This window comes from Leptinotarsa decemlineata, unplaced genomic scaffold, assembly GCF_025532065.1.
Source record: "Leptinotarsa decemlineata unplaced genomic scaffold, Ldec_3_MD MMD2_P_RNA_scaffold_14, whole genome shotgun sequence".
NCBI lineage: Eukaryota > Metazoa > Arthropoda > Insecta > Coleoptera > Chrysomelidae > Leptinotarsa > Leptinotarsa decemlineata.
The window spans coordinates 4,439,684-4,456,053 of NW_027412528.1; the positions used below are offsets into that span (position 1 = coordinate 4,439,684).

Genomic DNA, 16,370 nt, shown 5'->3' on the forward strand with positions numbered 1-16,370 from the left:
TGTGGAGGGACGGCACTCAGGAGTATTTACCGTCCCTTGACGGCATGTATACAGGGTGTAATTGAATAAGTGTAAAACATTTAAGAAGGTGATTCCTCATCGAAAAAAAGATAGGATCTTTCATATAAAGAAACTTCATTGTTAAGATACAGCCCCTTAAAGGGGGTACATAAAATTTGTATAACAATTTTTTTCACAAGCACTGAAGAAATTACAATATTGAAATTAACCTGTCGTTTTAAACTACCAAAAAGACACTTAACCAGTAATTCATTTGGTTTATCCCATAGTTGTAAGGGATGGAAAACGCAACTCCTAAAATTTATATTCGAAGTTACTTTTTCTCTTATCATTTGTTCATCATTTGAAAACTTATTTCCGGTAGCCTGTTTCATTCTAAACGAAAAATGTCTCTTGGGTTTTTTGCCCAAAATAAACCAGTTAGCGACAAAAAATTATGTTACGTCGTCATAAAGGCGAACTGGATTTGTTGTTATTTTGTAGTTAGTACATGCATTAAACGATTGGAGGGTAATAAACAAAACTGATTTATTGATAACAAAACACACAACATGTAGAAATCATAGTAAATGGTCATTCAGACATCACGCTTGCGTCTAGACGTCGGCGCATTGAGCCACGTATTCGCTCAAATATTCCTGGAGTTTCTCTGATTACCCTGCACGCATCGATGATGCGGTTTCTTAAGTCCTCTACATCGCGAACAGGAATACGATAAACCAAATGCTGTAAATGGCCCCAAATAGAGGAATCGAAAGGATTGAGATCCGGAGATCGAGCGGGCCAGTTCTGTGATCCTCCTCGACCTATCCACTGATTTGTGTATGTTTCAGTTAAATGCTGACGTGCTACTTGACCAAAATGGGCGGAAGTCCCATCATGCATAAAATCATGTCCCTTCTGACGCCCAAAGGAACTTCTTCCAGCAGTACTGGATGCACTCCTCTTAAAAATTGAATGTATGCCTCACCATTCAATCGAGGAGGTAGAAAATGAGGCCCAATTAAATCATTTCCAATAACTCCGAGCCACACGTTAAAAGAAAACTGTTCTTGATGGTTAGTTTCGACAATAACGTGAGGGTTTTCATCAGAACATATGTAGTAATTATGAAAATTAATAATCTTGTCCCGAGAAAAACTACATTCGCCTGTGAATTCTATCGTCTTCAGAAAGTCACAATTTCTTCTAATCATTTCCAGCATCCAATTGCAAAATTCAAGACGGTTCGGAAAGTCTCGTGGTACCAGTGCCTGTACTTCTTGCAGATGGTGAGGATATAAGAGTTCAAAATTCGAAATACTGTCATATGATCAACATTTAGCTGGAAAGCAATCTTTCTAGTACTGGTAGTAGGTTGTTCTTCAATCAAATTAAGTACTGCTTCCTCTAGTGGTGTTCGTACTCCTCGATGGCGACCACAATCCTGCGTTCTCTTGTCGAATAAACCATATTCTTGTAATCGTTGATGAAGTCGAGCAAATATTCTATGTGAAGGATGCTGCCGTTGAGGATACATTTCAGTATATCTTCTAGAAGCTTCGAACCCATTACCCTGCGACAGACCGTAAACGTAATGCATATCAGCCATTTCTTCATTTGTATATGTCATTTCAATAACAAGTGAATTATTAATGTAACAAATTAAGAACAGAACAACAACACACAATTAGTATTAATTTAATTTCGAAAATTCACAAACTGTCAGCATCATACCAATTCAATTTTCACTATCGCTAATAGCGACCTACTAGATAGATTAGTTTAGTATTTTCGCATTTATGACGATGTATCTCTGTAGTTGTTCGTAAAATATTTTTTGCTGCGTCCTGGTTAATTTTGGGCAAAAAACCCAAGAGACATTTTTTGTTCAGAATGGAACAGGCTATCGGAAATGAATTTTCAAATGGTAAACAAATAATAAGACGAAAAGTTACATTGGAAATAAATTTCAGGGGTTGCGTTTTCCACCCCTCACAACCATGGGGTAAACCAAATGAATTTCTGACTAAGTGTCTTTTAATAGTACAAAACGTCAGGTTAATGTCAATATTGAACCTTGTAAAAAATTGTTATACAAATTCCATGTACCCCCTTCAAGGGGCTGTATCTTAACAAGGGATGCTCCAATAAAATTTCTTTTTATGAAAGATCCTATCTTTTTTTGATGAGGAATCACCTCCTTGAATGTTTCACAATTATTTAGTTACACCCTGTATTTCTGGAAGTACTCATTAATCGATCCAAATTTGGTATGAAAGTTTATTGTAACCCTGGTATGATCATTTCTTGTCAATCTGAAAACTGTCCTGACATTGATAAGAAAAAAAGCAGAAATTTTCACAATTTTCTCGGTACAAAAAGGTTTCTACTCGTTAGTGGCTTAATTTACGGTAGATTCGGATATCTTTCATTGAACTTTCAACATGTCCTGCTAATAATTTCATCACATTATCCAAAAATGGGAATACTATTCTAAAGGGACATTTTCAAATAAAATGCTTATACTTTCAACATGTCCTGCTGATAATTTTATCACATTATCCAAAAATGAGAATACCATTCTGAGAGGACATTTTCACAAGAAATGCTCATAAGTCCAAAACTTGACTAGTTAGGTATTCGCATGATTCACATAGAGCGGAAGCAAATTTCAGTAGCTTCCTTAATTTATGATAATACAAAGGAAGTTCCATTTGAAAAAATCAACTTTGTGTCACTTTTCCAAGCAACAAAAAAAGCTGCAATTTTTCACCACCCTCTATTGAAGTTATCAGTATTTTTAGAGAGAAAAAAATTGACATTATATATATATATATATATATATATATATATATATATATATATATATATATATATATATACATATATATACCGGGTGTCCCACATTTTATGTGACAGGCAATATCTGGTTTATTGAAGGAGATACACAAAAATGTTTCATACAAAAGTTTTAGGAGTTCATGAGAGCTATATTTTGATATAATTTTTAAATATACAGGGTGTTTAGTGTAGGTGCTACAGACCAAAATTCCATTTTTTGAAATAGAACGCCCTGTATATCATTACATATTCAGATGCTACGTCAGATTCTGATATCATTTCATGTTTGGTTTTTGAAATTCGATTACGGCGTTGTTGAGTTATTGCTTAAAATGTAAAGTCTTGAGAACGACTATTATTTTTTTAAATATCTCATACAATTATTCTCTCTGCATCAAATCACATGAAAATTAGTCAAAATTTTGGGTGTTCGGAGTAATGGTTTCAATTTTGAGTTGTGGAATTCAGTCAGGAATCATTTTGAATATGAAACAATTGCGAAATTAAAAGAGGTGTATTCGAAAACAAATCTTTAATTAATAACAATGTAAATAATATAACTTGATAAATCATTTCATAAGAATGGTAGGTACCTAGAAATAAGTCATAAAAATTGTTCAAAGTGATGCCCATTAGATATTATACAGGCTTCGAAACTTCGAATCACTTCTCTCGTACAAGTCGCTCTTATAATTTCAGGCGTAATATCACTGCACGCTAGTCGAATTTTCATTTTCAGATCATCCACATTCAAAGGGGGAGTAGTGAAAACAATATCATTTAAATAACCCCATAGGAAAAAATCAAGCGGTGATAAATCTGGGGAACGAGCCGGCCACCGAATTGGACCCTTATTACCAATCCATCTATTTGGGTACGTTCTATCCAGATATTCAGTAACAACCTGTGAATTGTGAGGAGGAGCACCATCTTGTTGCCACCAAATTCCTTGTCGTTCTGCTATGGGAATATCTTCCATCAACTGAATCAAATCATTTTCTAGAAAATGTAAATATCGCAATCCATTGAGATTTTCATTGAAAAAGTAAGGTCCTATGATGCGGCCATTGAACAATCCACATCATACATTAATACCCCAAGTAGTTTGAAAATTACTTTCGCGGACCCAGTGGGGATTTTCTTGAGACCAATAGTGACTGTTATGTCGATTCACAACTCCATTATTGTGGAATCGCGATTCATCGCTCCACAAAATTTGACTGAATATGTTAGGACTTTCATGTAATATTACCTGAATAGAAGCAATGAATTCAAGTCGTCGTTCAAAGTCCGTGGGTTTCAAACCTTGTACCAACTGAATTTTGAATGGGTGGTATTTATTTTCTTTCAGAATTCTCTGTACATTAGATTTACTCACATCGACTTCTTCTGCAAGAGTACGGATAGAAACATGTGGATGAATAATAATATAAGCCAACACATTGATCTCTTAATCTTCAGTTCTAACAGATCTCGTATGATGACGATGCTTTATAGTAGAAGGAAATGACCCAGTTCGCAATTTTTCTACAACTCTCGAAAAAGTCATTCGTGACGGAATGGGTCTGTCTGGAAAATGTTCTTGGTATAGACGTTGTGCTTGACGGCAGTTTTTCTGACATTCCCCAAAAATTAATAACATATCAATGTAATCACTTGGACTAAACGCGAAAGGCATACTGGAGTTTTCGCACAAAGAACACAGTTACTGTTTTGCAAAGAATCACTGAATCGAACTGACAAGTAGATACAATTCAACAACATTTGTTACTATGGCATCAACAAGCATAAGCTACTTGATGAAATTGTGCAATATAAAGCAATTCACCCTCAAGTTAGTCACATTTTCAAGAATTTCAATATTATATTCAACTGATATCGATATCGTATCGTAGAGGTGAGAATAATGGTTTGTATTCAGTAGTAGTCTAGTTCAATTTAATAAAAGATATAGACTGGATTCGTGTACGAGTAAATAAGTTTTTTTGAAACTTTATATTTAAGAAAAAGTGCAATAACTCAACAACGCCGTAACCGAATTTCAAAAACCAAACATGAAATGATATCAGAATTTAACGTAGCATCTGAATATGTAATGATATACAGGGCGTTCTATTTTTAAAAATATATATATATATATATATATATACAGGGTGTCCCTGGACTTCCTCTTTTCCTCTCGGGAATGTATAGATGGGGTCAAAATATCATATAACTTTTTTTCCTAAAATCCTTCGTTACCAAGTAATGGGCCCTCGAAGTTACAAAATGAAAAATGTTTTTCTTTGTTAACTTTTCAAGTGAATATTCAAAATCATCCAAATTTTGGTAATTGACTAAACAAATGAATTCCGTCGATGAGCTTTCATGCAGGAGTCAGTTGTTTTGCTACAAAGTCAGGAACGGACTACCCCCGATGGTCCACACCCCAAAACTTTGAAATGACAGATATTTTTCAATATTTTTCAACAAATTAAGGTTACTTGGACAATTTTATGAATAAAAGTACTCGTGTGGAAAGTCGATCGGAGCAACGAGTCTTGATAAAAATGTAGTTTCACTCGACGACATCAAACCCGCTCGTCCACCATTATTTGAAATGAATAATTATCAAAGCAGAAATAATAATGATAACGTTGATTCAACAACATTTATCCTGAGATGTCTACCATTATTCGAAAATATTAGTTTTTGAGGAAAATGGAAATGATAGGTAAAATGTTCATAACGAATTTTTATAATGCAAACACGTTTAACTAACGAAACTCAAGAGCCTCAAGAGCAAACAGAAATGAAAAATCCGCTACAGAAACTGCTCGATATGACCACCTTCTCTCTCTATACATTTTCTTAGTCTGCGAAGACACCCTCTCTGTACTTGAAATAGCATTCCAGGGTCGTTTCGTATGGCTTCACAATGTAATGTTATTCTTTTCAACAATGCATCTCTTGTGTGAATAGGTGTAGCGTAAACAAGGCTTTTTAGATGCCCCCACAGAAAGAAATCCAATGGATTTAAATCCGGAGACCGCGATGGCCATGAATATGGCCCACCTCTACCAATCCATCTATTGTGGAAAATATGGTTCAGATGGTCACGCACAATCAAACTAAAATGAGGAGGTGCGCCATCATGCATAAACCACATATCTCTTCGGGTTTGCAATGGAACATGTTCCAAAAGTCTTTAGAATTTCTCCCATAAAATTATAATTATCAGTGAAACTTCTCAACAGTTTAGCTGTGAAGAAGAATTTGAAAATTCGAATGTTGAGTTTCATGAGATTCAGATAACTGATCAACACGAAACGTGATTATTCCACACGTATTATGTACATACAAAATATGGAATGAATTCGATATTTCATAGTAGAGTAGCTTGTTAATTCAAAAACACCACGAATCTACAGAACTTGATATTTCTTTTGAAAAAATATCTGCTATCACAATTGTGACTTAAACTTCCATATAGGTACTGTACTTTTTGTTTACGACTTCATTTCAGCATACTTTGTATTATTCCTGTTATAAATGTTGTTGAATTGACGTTATCATTATTATTTCTGCTTTGATAATTATTCATTTCAAATAATGGTGGACGAGCGGGTTTGATGTCGTCGAGTAGAACTACATTTTTATCAAGACTCGTTGCTCCGATCGACTTTCCACACGAGTACTTTTATTCATAAAATTGTCCAAGTAACCTTATTTTGTTGAAAAATATTGAAAAATATCTGTCATTTCAAAGTTTTGGGGTGTGGACCATCGGGGGTAGTCCGTTCCTCTCTTTGTAGCAAAACAACTGACTCCTGCATGAAAGCTCATCGACGGAATTCATTTGTTTAGTCAATTACCGAAATTTGGATGATTTTGAATATTCACTTGAAAATTTATCAAAGAAAAACATTTTTCATTTTGTAACTTCGAGGGCCCGTAACTTGGTTACGAAGACTTTTAGGAAAAACAGTTATATGAAGTACTGGTGATATTTTGACCCCATCTATACATTCCCGAAAGGAAAAGAGGAAGTCCAGGGACACCCTGTATATATATATATATATATATATATATATATATATATATATATATATATATATATATATATATATATAATAAAATCTAGAAAGGTTAATGCAGTCATATCATTTCTAGAAACATGTGGTGCTATATTGCTGAATAGAGAATTGGAACTCTACTTCAAAATGTAATATTTCAAGGAATATTCATTCAATTGCTGTGATGGTTTGGCCCGGTTAGACAAAGTTATTGTGAATCACACCAGCCGCTGACCACCACCGCCTTTGAGAAGTGCCTGCGTGACTCATCGGCGTATAACCACTGTCCTGAATGTCTCCTGTTGTCATAGAGGATGCACTTTTCATCACATGTGAAGATCCAATACAGGAAAGATTTTTCTGTAGATCATTCAAATCGTTGGGCACCCACTTTTCAACCTTTTTAACCTTTCCAATGAGTTTCAAACCATCAAATATCGCTTGGGAGCTGACGCCCAGTTCTTTCGTCATTCCACGCTCCGTTTGTGATAGGCCAGTCTCCACCAGGGTCCCCAAATCCTATTTCTGGATTACTATATGTCGACTTCATCGAGGCTCATCTTCGAGGCTGAAATCTCCGAAACAAAATTTCGCAAACCAACGTCGAACATGGCGTTCATTAATGCCATCATTTCAAAATGCCAGTTTAATGTTCAGGGCTGCTCTGACAGCATTTTAGTTTAATTTGAATTCATAGATAAGAATTGGTTGGCTTAAAATCGTTTAAACGACTTCTTATAGCAATGAGCATCATACATCACATGTTGAGTAAATATTTTGTAGGTGAGGTAAAAAAAAAATATTTGGCCTATCGAATACTTGTAAGAGTTTGCACTCTGTTTTTGGATTTGCTCCTTGTATAACTGTTCTCTTTGCTCTAAAATTCACATATTTTTGAGTATTCAAATGAGCAGGTTTTATATGTACATCTGAAGTGGATTCAGTAGGAATGATTACTAGGAACAAAATATTAGTAAAAAATTTTGAATCAATATGATGATGAATTGATTTTATCGTGGAAATATAATAACAATGAGAATTATACAAATGATAACGAAAACGAGAGAACAAAAATTGAGACAAAAACACTGAAGATATCAAATCAGCCTACTTCACAATGTTTCGATATATGCTACCAGAATCGTCTTCACAGTATGATTTCTGAAAGAAAATGAGGAATGCTTCCTCAAAGTATGATACACTTTTATGTGTATTGATGAGGTTCGATTTCGTTTAATATTCATGTGTTACCACTTCTAGAAATCGCATCGATCTCTAAGAGATGGGATAAAAAAAATACCAGATTTTACTACATCAATAGATAGGAAAATATATTGATACAAAAAAATGTGGGAATCTTCCAAAGAAAACAAGGAAGTAATCAATTTGAATATAAGTAACTCTACACATGAATGTGAAGATCATGCAAAGAAGCAACTTTCAGACACAAACTGGAAGAATGCCCTCCTGAAACAGCTACTTTAATATAAACATTGAATTACACGAACGAATTCTTTCGAAACAAATATTCTTATATGAACACTGAATTATACAGAAGATACTTTTCTGTATAATTCAGTGTTCATATGAAAGTATTTGTTTCGAAAGAATTTTTTTCTTTCGTGTAATTCAATGTTTATATGAAAGTAGCTGTTTCAGGAGGGCTTTCTTCTAGTTTTTGTCTGAAAGTTGCTTCTTTATATGATATTCACATCCATGTATAGATTTACTTATTTTCAAATTGATTACTTCCTTCCTTTCTCATATTTTTTTGTATCGAGATGGAGTAGTAGAAAGCCAAAAACTTTCTTTCCCAAAAATTAATCACTCCTGAAAATATAACCCCTCCAATTCAGAAAAATATACTGGACTCAAAAAATATCTGTATTATCAGAAAATTGCACCATGCACATTGCACAGCATCATGGCAGCATCATTATGGTCTTTCGATGATTTACAAGAAGGTACTCGAGTTACTGGACACAACGAGATCGAAAAGTAACTTTCTTTATCGATGTTTCGGTTGGTTTTCGGGTTTTGCCGTGTCCTTCTTTGATTACAATCTCCAAAAGGTTGAACTGCAACTGCGATAGTCAGTCATCTTTAGTGGCGTAGTCGAAGTACAATGACGCCAGTCGTGAAAGCCCACAGTCCTATATTTCTTCATTGAATTTATTTATTTCATACAAAAAAAGCTATCCAAACGAGAACATCTAGTAGCCAAAAAGAATTATCGAAATGAAGAATCATGGAATTATTAGTCTATTATGTCCGAAACTATTATTATCAAATGAGTTACATATTTGATGAAATATTGATTATAACCAATGCATAAATATATACCGTTAACATTTTCAAACAGGCAGAAAACGGGCTGCAGTATAAGAAAAAGGCAATTTTGATCCATAAAAAGTCTGATATATCAAAAATGAATGAAAACTTCATCATTATAAAACGATTCTGAATAGTAACAATGAAAACGTATCGAAGTAGATTGATTTGAAGCTTATTGTTGAGTTTCCAGGTCAAATACAAGAAAATGAGAATTGAAACTTATAACTATTATCTGTTTCACAATTCACAAATTATATCTTACCTTGGTCACTCAGAATTTCATTACTGACATGTTATGGGAAATATATATAATGTTATTTTCACATAATTTTTTTTTAACTAAGTTATATGGCAAAAATCCGTAGTGCTGCGGATTTTTGTATAGAATTTATTGAAAGAGTTAGGCATTCTAAATATTCACTATTCATTTTTCTTTAAATTCATTATCAAATCATTCATCATATTTTAAATTTTTTGTTTGTGATAAAAATGTCATTTCTCATTTATTTATTTCCACTCAGTCACACTTCGATTATTTTTGTGCCGTCAGTTTTTCAAATCTGCAATTTCAAACTCAAATCCGAAGTTTCATTCTTAGTGTCTCAAACTGCATTACACGCGATTTCTGTTAAGGCGTCCACGCCAAATCATTCGAATTTGAGAATCTACCGTTTGAAAATATATCTAGTGACAAACAGAGAAACTATATCGATACTTTCAACTTACAACATACCTGAAAAAGCTGATTTCGGGTAAGTAGTCGAATGTGGGAAAGTATGAGTTGAGGTCAAACGTTTTTCAACACATGAAAATGTTATGAAGCGCTGAAAAAAACTTCTATATGCGGAACAATTCCTTATCTAAAATGCTTGTAGATATAAGGTGATCCAGCACACGTACACTTGTAAAAAAACATACAAAACAGGAACTTTCTCAAAAAATTCTCCATCTCAGTTATCGGATTTCTGCACCATGAAAATATAGTTAGAATATTATTCATCATGAAATGCAAGTGCAGCATTGCCCGATTGTGGGCCGACCAACATGCTATTCACTGAAAGTGTTCGTATAAACCTGGGCTCACAAATACACTATTCACATCAAGTATATACAATTGCACAGCCGCGCCCCCTGACGAAGTTTTGTGAAAGTAGATGGTATATCAGCAATGTGTATATGGTGTGATTGTCGGCCCAATCAAAAATTTGCCAAACGTCATTTCACATGATAACATGTCCTTATAACCCTATATACAGAGAGAAACGTTGGTGAGCCCAAAACCGGACCGACCGACGTTTCGAAGGGCTCACCAGAGCACGCGTCGCATATTCTACGGGCTGACAAATGACCGTTTACATATACAGTGTCACCGTTAAAGTGCGCGCCATATGGGAACTTTTTTTTCGAAAAGTTTCAATGAAGTTTAACTTCGGCACTTGTTTGTGCTTTGAATTTAACTTAAAATGATGCGGCAATCTGCAACCCACTGACGTTCAGTGTTTGTCAAATTCAACTTTTTTTTTTATTGAAAAAGTGCATTTCTAGATCGAATTTATCAAAAAGTTACTTGAAAAAGTTGTGTCTACGGCAATTTTATATCCATATGCCAATGTCGAAATTCAGAGAAACAGGATCCGGAGCAAATCAATTTAAGAAAAAGCACACTTCAAGTAAATATGATGAGGAGGCCCAACTTAACATTTGTTTAGAAATTATTGAACACGGGCAAACGAGCATAAGCGATATATAAAATACCGATTACGAGAGAGAAAGTGATAAAAAATTTTTATTAAAGAATAAATTTTGACCTTACAAGCCAAAATTTATTAACACATCCAAAGAACGAGATTTTGATGTCCGTTTGGACATCATGTCAAGTTTCAGTATAAAATTTTATGGACACATGAGGCAACGTTCTCTTCAAATGGAACTGTAAGTTCTCAAAATTGCCGATGGTGGGCCCAAGAAAATCCCAATTTCACAGTTGAATGTGGTGATCAGTATTCCTTTAAAACTAATGTATGGTGTGGGATACTTAACGACCAAATAATTGGACCAGATGAGTGCTCTTTGATCATTTCCATATTGATTTCAATTTTAGAGCCACCGGTATACAGCTGTTTCAGCCTATTGGGCATCGTCAGCACCGGGCAGGCGGTCCTCGATTGGAGACAAAATGAGAAAAAATCAAGAAAGTACTTGATAAAAATAGCTGCGTAAACGCAAGCGAAACATAAGTGGAACCACCTATTGGTGTGACACCCAAGTCAACTTGCCAAGTTTTTATGTCAATGTTGGTGGTTTGACCAAAATACCCGAAAAAACCAGTTCAGCATATATATATATATATATATATATATATATATATATATATATATATATATATATATATATATATATATATATATATATATATATATATATATATATTTGAGTTTGAAATTGCAGATTTGAAAAACTGACGGCACAAAAATAATCGAAGCATGACTGAGTGGAAATAAATAAATGAGAAATGACATTTTCATCACAAACAAAAAATCTAAAATATGATGAATGATTTGATAATGAATTTAAAGAAAAATGAATAGTGAATATTTAGAATGTCTAACTCTTTCAATAAATTCTATACAAAAATCCGCAGCACTACGGATTTTTACTATATAACTTAGTTAAAAAAAAATATGTGAAAATAACATTATATATATTTCCCATAACATGTCAGTAACGAAATTCTGAGTGACCAAGGTAAGATATAATTTGTGAATTGTGAAACAGATAATAGTTATAAGTTTCAATTCTCATTTTCTTGTATTCGACCTGGAAACTCAACAATAAGCTTCAAATCAATCTACTTCGATACGTTTTCATTGTTACTATTCAGAATCGTTTTATAATGATGAAGTTTTCATTCATTTTTGATATATCAGACTTTTTATGGATCAAAATTGCCTTTTGCCTTTTTCCTTCTGCCTGTTTGAAAATGTTAACGGTATATATTTATGCATTGGTTATAATCAATATTTCATCAAATATGTAACTCATTTGATAATAATAGTTTCGGACATAATAGACTAATAATTCCATGATTCTTCATTTCGATAATTCTTTTTGGCTACTAGATGTTCTCGTTTGGATAGCTTTTTTTGTATGAAATGAATAAATTCAATGAAGAAATATAGGACTGTGGGCTTTCACGACTGGCGTCATTGTACTTCGACTACGCCACTAAAGATGACTGACTATCGCAGTTGCAGTTCAACCTTTTGGAGATTGTAATCAAAGAAGGACACGGCAAAACCCGAAAACCAACCGAAACATCGATAAAGAAAGTTACTTTTCCTTCTCGTTGTATCCAGTAACTCGAGTACCTTCTTGTAAATCATCGAAAGACCATAATGATGCTGCCATGATGCTGTGCAATGTGCATGGTGCAATTTTCTGATAATACAGATATTTTTTGAGTCCAGTATATTTTTCTGAATTGGAGGGGTTATATTTTCAGGAGTGATTAATTTTTGGGAAAGAAAGTTTTTGGCTTTCTACTACTTCATCTCGATACAAAAAAATATGAGAAAGGAAGGAAGTAATCAATTTGAAAATAAGTAAATTTATACATGGATGTGAATATCATATAAAGAAGCAACTTTCAGACAAAAACTAGAAGAAAGCCCTCCTGAAACAGCTACTTTCATATAAACATTGAATTACACGAAAGAAAAAAATTCTTTCGAAACAAATACTTTCATATGAACACTGAATTATACAGAAAAGTATCTTCTGTATAATTCAGTGTTCATATAAGAATATTTGTTTCGAAAGAATTCGTTCGTGTAATTCAATGTTTATATGAAAGTAGCTGTTTCAGGAGGGCTTTCTTCCAGTTTGTGTCTGAAAGTTGCTTCTTTGCATGATCTTCACATTCATGTGTAGAGTTACTTATATTCAAATTGATTACTTCCTTGTTTTCTTTGGAAGATTCCCAGATTTTACTACATAGTAAAATCTGGTATTTTTTTATCCCATCTCTCAGAGATCGATGCGATTTCTAGAAGTGGTAACACATGAATATTAAACGAAATCGAACCTCATCAATACACATAAAAGTGTATCATACTTTGAGGAAGCATTCCTCATTTTCTTTCAGAAATCATACTGTGAAGACGATTCTGGTAGCATATATCGAAACATTGTGAAGTAGGCTGATTTGATATCTTCAGTGTTTTTTTCTCAATTTTTGTTCTCTCGTTTTTGTTCATCATTTGTATCATTCTCATTGTTATTATATTTCCACGATAAAATCAATTCATCATCATATTGATTCACAATTTTTTTACTAATATTTTGTTCCTAGTAATCATTCCTACTGGATCCACTTCAGATGTACATATAAAACCTGCTCATTTGAATACTCAAAAATAAGTGAATTTTAGAGCAAAGAGAACAGTTATACAAGGAGCAAATCCAAAAACAAAGTGCAAACTCTTACAAGTATTCGATAGGCCAAATATCTTTTTTTTGACCTCACCTATAAAATATTTACTCAACATGTGATGTATGATGCTCATTGCTATAAGAAGTCGTTAAACGATTTTAAGCCAACCAATTCTTATCTATGAATTCAAATTAAACTAAAATGTTGTCAGAGCAGCCCTGAAAATTGAACTGGCATTTTGAAATGATGGCATTAATGAACGCAATGTTTGACGTTGGGTTGCGAAATTTTGTTTCGGAGATTTCAGCCTCAAAGATGAGCCTCGATGTAGTCGACCTATAGTAATCCAGGAATAGGATTTGAGGACCCTGGTAGAGACTGGCCTATCACAAACGGAGCGTGGAATGACGAAAGAACTGGGCGTCAGCTCCCAAGCGGTATTTGATGGTTTGAAACTCATTGGAAAGGTTGAAAAGGTTGAAAAGTGGGTGCCCAACGATTTGAATGATCTACAGAAAATTCTTATCTGTATTGGATCTTCACATGTGATGAAAAGTGCATCCTCTATGACAACAGGAGACATTCAGGACAGTGGTTGTACACCGATGAGTCACGCAGGCACTTCTCAAAGGCGGTTGTGGTCAGCGGCTGGTGTGATTCACAATAACTTTCTCTAACCGGGCCAAACCATCACAGCAATTGAATGAATATTCATTGAAATATTACATTTTGAAGTAGAGTTCCAATTCTCTATTCAGCAATATAGCACTTTCTGATTTTCGAAAAACAAAAATTTTCAATCGTTCAATTTGCACAATAATCAATGAGACCATAGAACGAATAAAATTTGACTTCATCAATGTATACAATAATTATATTTTAAACTATATGCTCAAAGTGGACATCCTTCATTCGTTTCAAAACATAGATAGTTTTAAAATTATTCAACAACGTTTTGCAAGATCTCTGTGGTGGTTTGAATAATTTATTGCCTAGTGCGGTTTTTTAATTTATCAATATCAGTTGGTTTCTTCTTGTAGAGCTTTTCTTTCTGAACGCTTCACAACAAATAATTCAGTAGAGTCAGATCGCAAGAACAGGGTGACCATTCAAAATCGCCACTTCTACCGATTCATCGATGCATAATGTGGTGTAGCTACATTTTGTTGAAACCAAATATAAATTGATATTGCGGGGTTGACATTATCAGGAAAACATTGTCGTAAATCAAAACAGTTTGTGAACAATCCAAGTAACTGGCCATATACTGGCCCATCTAAGCTACGGAATGCTCTAAAACATTATCACGTATAGTGCACGTGATCTTCCAGACTAAGCTGCTTGTACAAAGTCACACCAAGAAATGACCAAAATCGTACTATTTTTTTTTAATAATATGCGGCTGGGTATAGGAAAATTTTTCAGGTGGAGTGAAGACACAAATTAGCAGTTTCTTCAGCCGTATTAGAACTAGACATTTAAAAAAATTTAAACTTCAAAATACCGAATATGTACTCACCAAAGGCGTTAAAACGTAACTGACCACTCCGGTACTGTAACAATGAATTCCGTCACTTAATTGCAGTTAAATCTGACTGGTCAATGTAGTGAGGCTTGTTTATTTTATGTAATAGATGCAAATATGCCTGATGATCATGCTTTTATGATACATGTATCTTTGTTTGGGTTACTCTGTTTGTTGGATGAATATAGTTGAGTGACTGTCCCTTCAAATAATATGATTCTATCTCCAATATCGACAATTTTGCCTGTTGACCGTTCCATATAATGTAAACGTTGCCTCAATGGAGAAAAGAATATTTTTGAAGACATCGAGTTCTGTTGGCATCTATTCACATGTATTTCAAAAAATCCTAGTTCACAATCAGAATCATCCTCATTTAGTTCCTGAAATGATTAAATTTTATAGAAATAGTATTCTCAATACAAAAGTTTCACTCACATTATCTTGTAGAATTCTGCGGGTTCTCCTCAAAAGTTACCAATACATCCAATTTCTTGTCGTTATTCAATTTGGATCTCCCAGGTTTGGGAAGATCCTTAATAGTTATAAATTAACAAAATTTTTGTTTTGTTTTACTTATGGAAGACTTGGAAATGTCATAGTTAGGATACAGGTACCTCCCTTCCCGTTCTTGTCTTGTCTTAATGTTTATATCTCAATGATTTGAGTCTGAGATAGACTTTCAAATCTATGTGCGTTGATATTCAGAAATTATCAACCCTTTGAATCGCCGAATCACACGATAACCCTTTTCATTCAAAATTTTCACAGGGGTAGGTATTACCCCTAGAGGATTAAATTCATAATCACATACAACATAAATTCATTCAATACTTCGGAACCTCGCTGTATATTATATACAGTCTATGAGTTGATTAGGTAAACATAAAGTTACTTACATGTAGTAGAAAGGCTTTTGTTGGTTGCACTAACTCGTAAAAGTTTGGAGCCATTGAATATCATTTCCTGACTAGATATTTAATGTAACTAGATATTCAATCTGGCTAGATATTTTTTTTCATGTGTCTACAGACTGTTATCAAGTTAGTTCATATCGTTTGATTCATATCATTCCATATAGGTTATGTTTCTCACCAAATCACAAAATTGTATGTTTTAAAGTATTTAACTCAATTCATCTGTTTTGTAAGTTCTCTTCATATCATTCACTTTACATATT

General features: G+C 33.8%; 1 protein-coding gene across 3 annotated transcripts in view; it reads left to right on the top strand.

Annotated features, from left to right (window-relative positions):
* The window catches only part of LOC111514274 (lutropin-choriogonadotropic hormone receptor), a 796,850-nt gene that overhangs the window by 636,787 nt on the left and 143,693 nt on the right, over window positions 1-16,370 (top strand). The window lies entirely within an intron of this gene.